This window comes from Rattus norvegicus, chromosome 17, assembly GCF_021556685.1.
Source record: "Rattus norvegicus strain SHRSP/BbbUtx chromosome 17, alternate assembly SHRSP_T2T, whole genome shotgun sequence".
In the NCBI taxonomy this organism is placed as follows: Eukaryota; Metazoa; Chordata; class Mammalia; order Rodentia; family Muridae; genus Rattus; species Rattus norvegicus.
This window is the reverse complement of record NC_141550.1, coordinates 41,974,367-41,988,063: the sequence shown is the minus strand read 5'-3', so window position 1 is coordinate 41,988,063 and position 13,697 is coordinate 41,974,367. Positions and strand designations below refer to the sequence as shown.

At 42.6% G+C, this 13,697-nt stretch overlaps 1 long non-coding RNA gene and 2 other non-coding genes across 3 annotated transcripts; 2 read left to right on the top strand and 1 right to left on the bottom strand.

Annotated features, from left to right (window-relative positions):
- Positions 1-301: 301 nt before the first annotated feature.
- On the bottom strand, positions 302-3,643 carry LOC108353148 (uncharacterized). Its single transcript, XR_015641672.1, has 3 exons — positions 3,474-3,643; positions 2,838-3,050; positions 302-531 (listed from the first exon to the last, which is right to left on the bottom strand). It is a non-coding gene; the product is annotated as an uncharacterized LOC108353148 (long non-coding RNA).
- Positions 3,644-7,014: 3,371 nt separating this feature from the next.
- Trnav-aac6 (transfer RNA valine (anticodon AAC) 6) lies at positions 7,015-7,087 on the top strand. The gene has a single exon. It is a non-coding gene; the product is annotated as a tRNA-Val (tRNA).
- A 1,309-nt stretch (positions 7,088-8,396) lies between these two features.
- On the top strand, positions 8,397-8,469 carry Trnav-cac5 (transfer RNA valine (anticodon CAC) 5). Its single transcript has one exon. It is a non-coding gene; the product is annotated as a tRNA-Val (tRNA).
- The last annotated feature ends 5,228 nt before the right edge of the window (positions 8,470-13,697 follow it).

Here is a 13,697-nt window from a genome sequence, read left to right as displayed (position 1 = left end):
GCAAAAGGGCAAAACATGTCTGCCATGTTTCCCATGCTCTGGCCTGCTAGAGCCCCTTCAACCAAGCACACACAGGCCAGAAAGGGAGACTGGAATTCGAACCTCTGAGCAGCTTTTCTCTCTTCTGGCTGTTTTGTGGCCTTGTTGGATAGTAGAGTTCAAGTTTGTTTTTAAAAGTATAAGACTTGAATGTTAAATTGTGTTTTTCATTGACTGTTCTTGTACGATGTAGTTCTTTGTACTACAAATCTGTCTTTGTTAGGGTTTTACTGCTGTGAACAGACACTATGACCAAGGCAACTCTTATAAGGACATTTAATTGGAGCTTACAGATTCAGAGATTCATCAAGGTAGGAACATGGCCGAGTCCAGGCAGGCATGGGTGCAGGAGTCGCTGAGAGTTCTACATCTTCATCTGAACCCTGCTAGGAGAACATTGACTTCTAGGCAGCTAGGACGAGGGTCTTATAAGCCACACCCACAGTGACACACCTACTCCAACAGGGCCACATCTTCTAATCTTGCAACTCCCTGGGCAGAACATATACAAACCATTACAAATACTTAGTGTATTTTATTAATTAAACAACATCTTAGCAGATTGGATTATACAGTGTAAAGAATGTTCAGAGTATGTTTTAAACGTCACAATGTAAATATTATATTATCTGGCATACATCACCAAAAAGTAACAAGCCAAAAAATCTGAAAATTCTTAGAAACTTGCTTTTGTTTTCATAGTGTGTTAGAATTCTGCATTGAATCATTGGTGACTACACTGGATAGTTTTATGTCAACACAGGCTGAAGTCATCTGAGAGGATGGGCTCTCAAGAAAATGCTTCCATGAGATGGGTTTGTAGACAAGCATGAAGGGCATTTTTTTTACATTAAAATTTTATTTAATGCTTAGCCAATTATTTTAATACACATCACAATTTTGTCAATGATATTTAATATTTAAGTAAACATTGAAATGTCAGTAATTAAAATGCCTGAAAACTTTGCTGTTATGCTTCACTAGATGGATTTTGTTTTGTTTTTCATTTGCTTTCTTTTTTTTTTCTCCTTCTTTATTGAATTGGGTAGTTCTTATTTACATTTCAATTGTTATTACCTTTCCCGGTTTCCAGGTAAACATCCCCCTAACCCCTCCTCCTCCCCTTCTATATGGGTGTTCCCCTCCCCATCCTCCTCCCCTTACTGTCCTCCCCCCAACAATCATGTTCACTGGGCGTTCAGTCTTAGCAGGACCAAGGGCTTCCCCTTCCACTGGTGCTCTTACTAGGCTATTCATTGCTACCTATGAGGTTGGAGCCCAGGATCAGTCCATGTATAGTCTTTGGGCAGTGGCTTAGTCCCCGGAAGCTCTGGTTGGTTGGCATTGTTGTTCATATGGGGTCTCAAGCCAAAGGGCATTTTCTTAATGATGGAGGAGGACCCAGCCCGTGGTGAGCGGTGCTATACCTGTACAGGAGGTCCTAAGTTTTACTAGAAAGCAGGCTAAGCAAGCCATGAGGAGCAAGTTAGTAAGAAGCACTCCCTTGTGGCTTCTGCATCAGCTGCTGTCTCCAAGGTTGGAAGAGGAAATGTGTTCCTGGGTACAAATCCCCCCGGTCAATGCCATTGGTTGGGCTGCCCACTTCCACCCCTGTGTGGCTGATGCAGGGGCAAAGCATTTATGAGTTCACATTCATGGTCTCTTCTGCTTTCAAACACATTGGTACCAGGTATCCTTGTACAGTTATCCCTCAAACTGTCTTAATATCTACAACAGGCAAACACCTGTTGAATGGAATCAGGGTGAAGCTCCAAAAACCCATTCATCTTTGAATCTCTAAAGCGATTCCCAGCCTCCCCTGTCTGAAGGCTGTTAGGAGAACACTGACTTCCAGGCAGCTAGATGAAAGTCTTTTAACCCACACCCACAGTGACACACCTACTCCAACAGGGCCACATCTAATCTTGCAACTCCCTGGGCAGAACATATACAAACCATTACAAATACTTAGTGTATTTTATTAATTAAACAGTATCTTAGTGATTTGGATTATACAGTGTAAAGAATGTTCAGAATATGTTCTAAATGTCACAATGTAAATACTATATTATCTGGCATACATTGTCAAAAAGTAACAAGCCAGAAATCTGAAAATTCTGAGACACTTGCTTTTGTTTTCCTAGTGTGTTAGAATTCTACATTGTATCATTGGTGAATACACTGGATAGTCTTATGTCAACACAGGTTGAAGTCATCTGAGAGGATGGACTCTCAAGAAACTGCTTCCATGAGATGGGTTTGTAGACAAGCCTGAAGGGCATCTTCTAAGTGATGGAAGAGGACCTGGTCCATGGTGAGTGGTGCTATCCCTGGGCAGGCAGTCCTGAGTTTTACTAGAAAGAGGCTGAGCAAGCCATGGGGAACAAGTTAGTAAGCAGCACTCCCCTGTGGCTTCTGCATCAGCTGCTGTCTCCAAAGTTGGAAGAGGAGATGTGTTCCTGGGTACAAATCCCCAGGTCAATGCCATTGTTTGGATTGCCCACTTCCACCTTTCTAATAGCCCCTGTGTGACTGGTGCAGGGGCAAAGCATTTATGAGTTCATACTCTGCTTCCTGCTTTCAAGCACATTGGTACCAGGTATCCTAGTACAGTTATTCCTCAAACTGTCTTAATATCTACAACAGGCAAACACCTGTTGAATGGAATCAGGGTGAAGCTCCAAAAACCCATTCATCTTTGAATCTCTAAAGCGATACCTTGGATGTTGAGTGACAGCCTGGCATTTACTTTCCTATTCCTCTTACTCATTAGGAAGACTCCTAACGTAATTTCTTACTTTTAAGCTTGAGACTTTGGCCATTGTGAAACTTCAGTGGAAAAGTCCAGATGTCACCAACTGCTCAGGGATGAATCGTGATAAAATATAGCTTGCCCTGTGACCTTCCTCTCAGGGACTATACTGCATTTCAGAACACTGTTCTGTCCATACAGGAACCTCTGTATTAATGCTGCATGCAGGCCTCAGAGGCTGACTGAGATGGTGTTCCTCCTTCATCAAGACAGACGTATTTATCAAATGTGGAAAGAGACATTACGTCAATCCTCCCATCCCTCTGCTCCTGACCACCCCTTCCCAGCCTCCCCTGCCCTATGCACAGTCCACCAAATTCCCAGCCTCCCCTGCACCATGCACAGTCCACCAAATTCCCAGCCTCCCCTGCACCATGCACAGTCCACCAAATTCCCAGCCTCCCCTGCCCTATCCACAGTCCACCAAATTCTCAGCCTCCCCTGCACCATGCACAGTCCACCAAATTCCCAGCCTCCCCTGCAACATGCACAGTCCACCAAATTCCCAGCCTCCCCTGCACCATGCACAGTCCTCTACACCATCCTCATCCAGTTCTCAGTCTCACCTGCATTCAGTTTAGCAAGAGGGAACAATTTTGATTCTCTTGAAATGTGAACTGACCTCAGGTGTTATCCTCAAGCCTTCTGTTAGTGGAAATCTGTTTCAGGACACTTCTGACTAGATGAATTTCCTTCTCTGTGAAGTAAAGACTATGTAGATACAAGACCAGATTCACCATGAATGGCCATGCTAGAACTTTCAGATACAGAAGGAAAAGTGGAACCGTGGCTCTATCAAACAGCAGGGGAACTTCACTCAGGTTGCATGCTTAGCGGAGCAGGCCTTCTGGTTATAACATCATTTTTCTATTTCATTTATTTTATTTGGAGAAATAAGCAATATAACCCCATGGCTGTATATCCTAAAGCTGGCCATACGACCTTACCAGTCATAGCCTTGAATATGCCCCAGTTCTATATGCCAGCAAATTCATATATATATATTTTTTCTTTTTTTTTGGAGCTGGGGACCGAACCCAGGGCCTTGCGCTTGCTAGGCAAGCGCTCTACCACTGAGCTAAATCCCCAACCCCAAATTCATATATTTTATACAATGATTTGTGCTCCACTCTCAAACTGGTAATAGAGCCAATTAAAACATGTTTCTTCTTTTTTTTTCATGAATTATCCTCATGGATTTTTTTTTATTAACTTGAGTATTTCTTATCTATATTTCGATTGTTATTCCCTTTCCCGGTTTCCCGGCCAACATCCCCCTAACCCCTCCCCCTTCCCTTCTAGATGGGTGTTCCCCTCCCACCCTCCCCCAATTACCGCCCTCCCCCCAACAATCACGTTCACTGGGGGTTCAGTCTTAGCAGGACCAAGGCCTTCCCCTTCCACTGGTGCTCTTACTAGGCTATTCATTGCTACCTATGAGGTTGGAGCCCTGGGTCAGTCCGTGTATAGTCTTTGGGTAGTGGCTTAGTCCTTGGAAGCTCTGGTTGCTTGGCATTGTTGTTCATATGGGGTCTCCAGCCCCTTCAAGCTCTTCCAGTCCTTTCTCTGATTCCTTCCACGGGGGTCCCATTCTCAGTTCCATGGTTTGCTGCTGGCATTCGCCTATGTATTTGCTGTATTCTGGCAGTGTCTCTCAGGAGAGATCTACATCCGGTTCCTGTCGGCCTGCACTTCTTTGCTTCATCCATCTTGTCTAATTGGGTGACTGTATATGTATGGGCCACATGTGGGGCAGGCTCTGAATGGGTGTTCCTTCTGCCTCTGTTTTAATCTTTGCCTCCCTATTCCCTCCCAAGGGTATTCTTGTTCCCCTTTTAAAGAAGGAGTGAAGCATTCGCATTTTGGTCATCCGTCTTGAGTTTCATGTGTTCTGTGCATCTAGGGCAATTCAAGCATTTGGGCTAATAGTCACTTATCAATGAACCATTTTTCTTTTTTAAATTTATTTTTGATACAGAGTTTTACTATGCAGCTCTGGCTGACCTGGACTTTAACATGAAGACCAGGCTGGCTTCAAACTCACAGAAATCCACCTGCCTCTGCCTCTCATTGTGCCACTGCCATCTCAGTGTTGAGATGAAAGACATGTGCCACCATGCAAGACCCCATTAATATTTATTTACTTATGGATACAGTCTCACTGTTAAGCCAGGCTGACCTCAAATTTCAGATTCTCCTGCCTCAGCCAGTTTTAAGAATGCATCTTGGTGCTGGAATAGGGGAAGTTTATGAGGGAGGCTTTTGGTCTCCTCAATAAAATAAGTTAGAGGGAGACTTGGGAGTCCAGCAAGCAAAAGTGCTCATTTAGAAGAGCTCAAGTGCATTCTGGGTAGCAGAAGGGCAACCTCAGGTGGGGACCGAGGATTCAAACCACCTAGAACTGATGGATTTAGGGAAGGTGTATCAGCCACAAAGACAGCAGCAATTCTAAACACCAGCCACAAAACGCCTGGAAAAGAACTTATAGTAGCTATAAAATAGAAATAACACATTTATCCATAGGATGAGAAGTATAAAACATTTAAAAGGATATGAAAACAATAAAAGAAATGAAAAAAGCAAAAACAAAACAAAGCCCCCCAAATCCACAAAACTAGAGTCCTCATACTATATGACTCAAAAATATATCCTACAATGTTATGGTAACCCAAACACTATAGTACTGACATCATATGTAGACCAATGAAACAGAATAGATCTAGGAATATATAGTCAATTCATTCTTCAAAAAAGTGGTTAAGACACAGCCAGTGTGTACGGGTGAGTGTGAGAGTGTGTGTGTGTGTGTGTGTGTGTGTGTGTGTGTGTGTGTGTGTGTGTGTGAATGTGTGCATGCATGTGTGTTTCTAAGACTGATTCATACTTGCAATCCTAGTATCAGGAGACTGAGGCAGGGGATCGACCAAGCTTGGGCTATATGGTGAGTTCTAGACCAGATTCGGGTATAGGGTGAAATTTTCTAAAAAACGAAACAACAAAGCCTAAAAGAGAGCAAAAATGTGCGGACATATCAGGGAAAGAATACTCTATTCTATATACCATATTGGGATCTGGATGTCAGCATACAGAAAATGAAACTGAGTACATTTCACACACCACATGGGTATACCAAATGTATTAAGGACTCAAATATAAGATTTGAATGCATAAGGCTTCCGGAAGAGAGCACAATGGCAAAGCACCATTGTACAACTCTGGCTGTGGTTTCAGATGCATTTTTAAAGCACAGGCTCCCAAAGCAAAGACAGAAACCACAGCTTCTTTCCCAGAACCACAAGCTTCTGCACAGTGAAGGTATAAGCAATGGAGTCCAGGCTGTACACAGAGTGGGAGAAAGCAGGAGTTGATGCTCAGATATGCACAAAGCACGGTAGCTAGAAAACAAATAGACTGTCACAATGGAGGGGAAAATCAGGTTAGGCATTTTTCAAAGAAGACAAAGAATAAACTAATCTATGAAAATGTGCCCAACTCACAACTGACCAGGAAAATGAAACCCAAAGCCCAATGAGTATACCTCACTTCTGTCCTCCAGAAAGGGCTATCCATCCTCAAATATAGAAAAGAGCCAGTGTTGGAGAGGTGTGGAAAAAGGAGGATGCTGCACGATGATTTAGATTATTACAGCCATTAGACGTACTAGCATGACAATTCCTTTAGAAATTTAGCCATAGAGAACATTGCCAGTCATGGGCTCATGTTTGCTCTGCTCTTGGTAATGAATCCAGGTCTTCTGAGACACTCGTATCTTCACATTCGAGATTATTCATAATAACCGAGATACAAAATCAAGGTGCTGTCCGTAAGTGGACAGATGAAAACACAGAAGATACACATGGAACGTTAACTCTACTCAGTCCTTTATAAAGAGGCTCTGTCACTTGCAACCACTGGAATGAAGAAGCTGAGGACATGGAGTTGAGGTAAACCAGCCATAGAGGGACAAATTTACCGATGATCTCAGTGTGAGATCTCAGTAGTAGAGTGGCTCACCAAGGGCTGCAGATGGAGTGGGACAACTACCTTGGTTATTTTTATTTAGTTTGCCCATAATGCAATACAACAAATACCAATACCAAACCGGTTACTAGGCATGTTTTGAATCCATATCTTGAAACTAGGAACATTTGCTACCAATGGATGTTTCCGTGGTGTAGTGGTCATCACGCTCGCCTAACACGCGAGAGCTACCCAGTTCGAGACCGGGCGGAAACAGTCTTCTTTTTCATTTTCTCGTCTGTTTTTAGACTCTCAATTCACTTCCTACGCTTTTGAGGAACACAGTTTCGAATCGAATGTACAGTTTTAGCTTTGACAAGCGTGTTTTCTTAGACCTTAGCCATAGGAAGTACGTATGTGAGGACCAGTGGAGACACTTGACATAAAAGGAAGTACAAAAAAAAAGAGGCATTATCAGCTCGGGGGATTAGCTCAAATGGTAGAGCGCTCGCTTAGCATGCGAGAGGTAGTGGGGTCGATGCCCACATCCTCCACTTATTACCTTGCACACCAGGTTTCCACTAACAACCTTATATAAAAATGACCTTCATTAACCTTATGCTCTCACACTCTTGAGCATAAACTTTAGTTCGCTGTTTAACACATTGTCACTTTCCAGTTGCTCAATCCACATCACGCACTCGTGTGTTCATTTGACAAGTGCTTCAGAGCTTTTCGATTTGAAGATTCACTCAACAGACACTGGGTCAAAATCTATTCTGTGCAAACAGGTTAGGCTTTTTCTCTTAAACCACACCGTGCTGTTTGTTCTTTTGCCCGCCTCTCTGGGATCTTTCTTTTCCTCGTACATCTCTGTTCCCTCAATTGCGTTATTGGAGGGTTGTTCTGCTCCTCACGGGAGCTACCCACACTCCTGTATTGCCGACAGCATCGCATGGTCTACTCAGCCTGAGTGGGATGTGGCACCTTCCACACAAGTCTCAATTTTCCATATCTAAGCTCCGTAAAAAACAAACAAACAAACAAACAAACAAACAAACAATCTAACTAGTTAACTAACTAACCAACCAACCAACCAACCAACCAACTAACTAACTAACTAACTAACTAACTAACTAACTAACAACCCTTGAGAATTTTCCTTAACAGGTTGCAGTGACTATTTGAGTCACCTGCTCGGGTTGTCTCAAAAACTCTCCAGCGTCTACAACGTTCTCTTCGAAGTGTCTCCAGGTGATCAGGCTCTCCCAACCTCCAGTGCCCTGTATGTTTCACTTGCATGCGATTCCCCTGCGGTGCAGCGCAGCGTCTCAGCACGGGAATTCCTGCACACGCACCTTTTCCTTCGCTTAGCTCTCCCCTGCGCCGTTACGCCTGAGGAGCATTTTTTGTTCCTTCCCTCTGCCAGGATCTAGCCTCTTTTTTTTCTGTAATTTTTATCTCTGGTTTGTATTCATTCCTTGCGGTTCTTTCCATTAGTGTGAATCTATATTTTTCATATCATACTTTATACAATATCCCTTTTGATTTGTAAAAATTAGAAGTAAAGAGCCTTACCCGTTGTGTTTCCGTAGTGTAGTGGTTATCACGCTCGCCTCACACGCGAGAGGTCCTCGGTTCGAAACCGAGCGGGAACATCTCTATTTTGGGTCCCCCTGCCAGTCACAGAAGAAAGTACACAAAATCCAACGATTAGCTCCGCCACCTGACGGCGATTCTAACAGGGAATGCGCTCCACATACCCCTTTTTCAAGGCGGCTGGCACATCTTGAAGTGGGAGCCTTTTAACCTAATTGGTGGCCCTGGATCAAGGAAAGCGACCTTCAGGCTACAGGTGAGTGCGGGTGAGAGTGAGATTAAATGAATGAATGTTGGGGTTAGGGGGAGGGGAGAAGGAGCAGTGCGGAGGGAGGGGGTAGCGGATTCCTGATTCAGGTTCAGAGACAGAATCTGCACATTTACGTGGTCACTTGGGTCCTCAAGGTGAGGATTCTTCCAACTTATGCAAGAAAACAGCAGCCTCTGGACCCACGGCTCATTTGCAGGCTTCTACGGAAACACAACAGGTAAGACTCTTTACTTCTGAAGTGCTAGAACCCACTAGTGGGGGGAAGGGGCCTGCTACCTCTGGGTCTAGAGCTGAACCACCAATTTGCTCACTTTCCTCCAGAAGCTAAAATGGCAAGAACATACTGAGTTGCTCTTTCTCTGCAGAAGTTTCCTCTACAGCCTTGGCCTAAAAGCCAACTTGGTTAGAAACACCCGGGCAGAGTTCCAGAGGGATTGAGCCCAGCTCTGGGGCAGGAAACTATTACCAGGAGCCCAGTCTAAATTCAAGGCTGTAGAGGTTGGGAGGTCCAGTATTTGGAGTGTTAACGGTGAGTTACTGTGCAGACCAGGCAGAGACAGGGAAGTTGGGGCAGAGGAAGAGCTCATTATTTGATTCTCAATTTCTGCTTCCTAATTCTGGCCTGTCACCTCCCAACTCTGAGACCCTGTGAAAAATAATCTACCCGAACCTCTGTTGCATTTGGAAAAGGTCAAACCAAGTCCTTTCGTGTTGGACGCTAGGCTGGAGAGCTGCAGTACGCGAGTGAGCTTCCTAGAGAAGGCCCACCCTTTTGCTCAGCTGCGATGGAGCTGAGACGGAGAAGCGCGACCTCAGCGGCTTCATCCCAGTATTGCTTCTTGCTACTGATGTGCCTTCTCATATTTGTCTTCTCATATACCTGGCATGGTATGAATGGGCATGGGAAGATTCCCCCACTGCGTATAATCTAGCGTGACTATTTCCGGGGTTAAGACAGCCCACTATGTTTTTTGAAGATCAGCATGAAGATGAACGTTCTTTCATTTACAATAAAAGTACCTACTCTTCGTTCATGACCTTCCCTTTCATGGTGCACCCTGAAACCTGTCACAAGATCAAAGAACTGAGGCCCTGAATGTTTTCTTTGATCATTAACTCGTCCCAAGCCTATTTTTTCTTCTATCATATTCTAGGTGTCTGGTCTTGTGTTGACATCCTTTGTCCATTGGGAGTTGAGATTTGTGCACGGCGATAGATGTAGATCTATTTTTATTCTTTTATATGCAGATTTTGAGTTTGATCAGCACCATTTGTTGAAGATGCCGTCTTTTCTCCATTTTGTGTTTTTGGCTTCTTTGTCATTTTTTTCCAATTTCTATAAAGAATTGGGTTGGAATTTTGATGAGGATTGCATTAAATCTGTAAATTGCTTTTGGTAAGTTGTCCGTTTTCACAATATCAATCATACCAATCCATGAGCGTGGGAAGTCTTTTCATCTTCTAGGGTCTTCTTCAATTTCTTTCTTTGGAGACTTAACTTTTATTTTATTTCATTTTATTTTTTGGAGCTGGGGACCGAACCCAGGGCCTTGCACTTGCTAGGCAAGTGCTCTACCACTGAGCTAAATCCCCAACCGACTTAACTTTTATTTACATGCCTTTCAGTTGTCTTGTCAGGAGTTATCCCAGGATAGATTTTGAAGAGATTGTTAAAGGTACTGTTACCCTGATTTCTTTCTGTCATTTGTACGTAGAAGGACTACTGCTCCTTATGTGTTAAAGTTATAGTCCACTATTTTACTCAAAGAGTCTTTAGGAGCTTTTAGGTATAAAATGTCAACTACAAATAAAGATACATTGATTTCTTCCTTTCTTATTTGCATCCCCTCGATATCCTTCACTTTTGTCAATACCCTTGATTTCAAATACTGTATTGATTAGATTGGAAAAGAGTGGATGTCCTTGTCTTGTTTCTGATATGGTGTAAATGCTTTGAGTTTCTCTCTCTTTAGGTTGCTGTTGGCTGTGGAATTGCTCTAAGTTGCTACTATTATATAGACTTATGTCCCTTGCATCCTTAATCTCTATAGGACTTTTATCATGAAGGCGTGTTGTGAGGCCCTTTCTACGTCTAATGAGATTATGGTATTTCTTGCCTTTCAATCTGTTTGTGGTGGATTCTGTTTATTGATTTACATATTTGAACCATCCCTGCATCTCTGGGATGAAGTCAATTTGATCATCGAAGAAAATATCTGGATATAGTCTCAGTGTCTGCTATCATGTTCTTTCTAATTTCTACTTTCATTAGTATGGATCTTCTCCTTGTACTTTATTCAATTCTGCTAAAAGTTTGTCAATCATGTTGGCTTTCTCAAAGAAGCAGTTCAATGCATTGATTCTTTGAATTGATATTTTTATGTCTGTTTGCTTGTTTCTATTTTATTGATTTCAGTTCTGAGTTTGATTATTTCTTGCTCTCTTCTCTGTTGGGTTTTGTTACTCCTTGTAGTCATTGTCTAAGCTTTCAGAACAACACTTACATCATTAACTTACTATTACAAGATTCTCCTGTCTTTTGATTGTAGGCAGTTAGTGCTATGAACTTGCCTCCTAGAACCTCCTTCCTTGTGTCCAGTAAGAACATGTATGTTGTGTTTTTATTTTCATTCAATTTAAAAAGGATTTAGTTTCTTTCTTGATTTCTGTCTTGACCCATTTTTCTTTCAGTAATGAGCTGTTATTCAGTTTTCATGAGTCTGTATACTTTCTGCTGCTGTTGATAGCCAGCTTTCATCCACGGTGGTCAGATAAGAGGTAGAATGTTATTCCAATTTCCTTATATCTGCTGTGACTTGCTTTGTATCCTAGTATGTGGCTAATTTTGGAGCAAGTTCCATGAGGTGCTGAAAAGAAAGCATGTTCTTTCGTGTTCAGTTGGATGATCTGTAGTTGTCTGTGAGGCCCATTTGACTTAAGATATTATTTAGCTGCAGTATTCCTGTGTTTAGTTTTCGTCTGGGTGGCCTATCTATTAAGGAAAGTGGGGAGCCACCCACCATCACTGTAGGCTATAAATATGTGGTTTTAGCAGTAGTAGTGGGTTGTTGTTTTTTTTTTTATGAACTTGGGTGATCTTGTGTTTATTGCATAACTATTTACAATTGCAGTATTCGCTTAGTGGATTTTTCCTTTAAAGAGCATGTAGTATATCCTTCCCTATCTTTTCAGGTCAGTTTTAATTAGAAGTCTATTTAGTCTAATATTAAAATAACTGTACCTGCCTGCTTTTGGGGACCATTTGCTTAGAATAACTTTTTTCATCCTTTTACCATGAGATGATATCTCTCCTTGATGAGGAAGTTTATTCCTTACATCCAGTAGAAAGATGGAATCTAATCTGCTATTCTGTTATCAGTGAGCAGAGGGACAGTGAGAAAGAGCTAGAGGACCGGGATTGGCATCAGTCCCCACAGAGTGGAGGTGACTTGGGAGGAGGGGCTCCTGCAGGCAGACTGCTACAGGACTAGGGAGGTCTGGGGAGATAAGAATGGAAGGCAGGAAGGATAGTGGAAATTGCCTGTGTCCCAACTCAGTGTGCTTCCTGGGGTTCATGGTAGGAAGCATTTCTGATCAATTGCTGACACAAAGTAATGGAGATGTGCTATGAGGAAAGGCTCAGGAGGGGGGCTGTGGGAAAGAGCTAAGAGGACCCGAGATCTCGAACCAAGAGGCTCGAAGGATGAAGGATGAAGGTGGGGTAGGAAGGAGGGGCAGTGTGGTCACTGCGAGTTCCTGGTTTAAAACAAAAACAAAAAACAAACAAACAAAAGCAAACAAACAAAAAACCAAAACCAACTGTTCTCTGTGTAACATTGGTTGACACAAAGGGAAGATAGATCCACAGGAAAGTCTAATAGTTCTTACTTACAGGTATTTATGTGCAGTGACCAGAAGAGACCAGAAGAGGGCAATAGATGCCTACGTATTGGAGCTGAACACGCTTATGAACTCCCCTGTGGTACTAGAATTCAAAGTCAGGTCCTCTGAAAGAGCAGCTAGTGCTCTAGCATGACAATTTCTTTAGAAAGTGAAAACAGAGTCACAGAGGCTGCGCTTCACTGGGCATGAGGTCACAGTAGTGGAATCAAAGTGTTCTGAGACATTCACTGTATACTGAGCATTCATGGAGATGGAGCAGCGTCTTCTGAAACACTTGCACATTTGTATTAATAGCAGAATTATTCTAATAACCAAGATACAAAATCATGCTACTGTCCATCAGTGGACAGAGGAAAACACAGTAGACACACATGGAATGTTAGTTATTCCGCCCTTTATTAAAGAGGCTGTGTCACTTGCAGTCACCATGAGGACATGGTGTTAAGTGAGGTGTTAAGCCACAGAGGGACAAACTCCACCGTACTTACAGAGTGCAATCTGAGTGTTCAGTTGGCAGTAGTAGAGCAGAGTGGGGTCACCAAGTGCTAGGGATGGAGAGGGACAGCCATCTTAGTTACTTTGACTTAACTACCCTGTGATACATATATGCAAAGAAAACATTATGCCATCTACTAAGCACATTTTGAATACATGTGTAGAAATTAGGAAATTGCTTAGTCTCAAGGTGCTTTTGTAGCATAGTGGTCATCGTGCTTGCCTAACACGTGAGAGGTCCCTAGTTCAAAACCAGATGGAAGCATGAGTCTTCTCACTTTTTATGTGTTTTTAGACCTTCAGCTCATTCCCTACAATTAGGAAATATGAATTTTGGCTTTGTTTTTAGACTTTATGGTCATGTGTTCCTGAATTCTAACTATAGCAAGTAGATTGTGAATGCCAGTAGAAATTCTTTGCCATAAAAGAAAGTACAAGAAGGAGTCTGCTGTGTGGAGGGATTAGCTCAGGTGGTAGAGTGTTCACTTTAGCATGTGAGAGGTAGTGGGATCGATGCTCACATCCTCCAAGGTCTTTGAATTTCTAGTCATTCTTAAGTCTTCTATTAGATTCTATGGAAGAAATGTCTATTTTGGACTAAGTTGATCTTACTCTTTG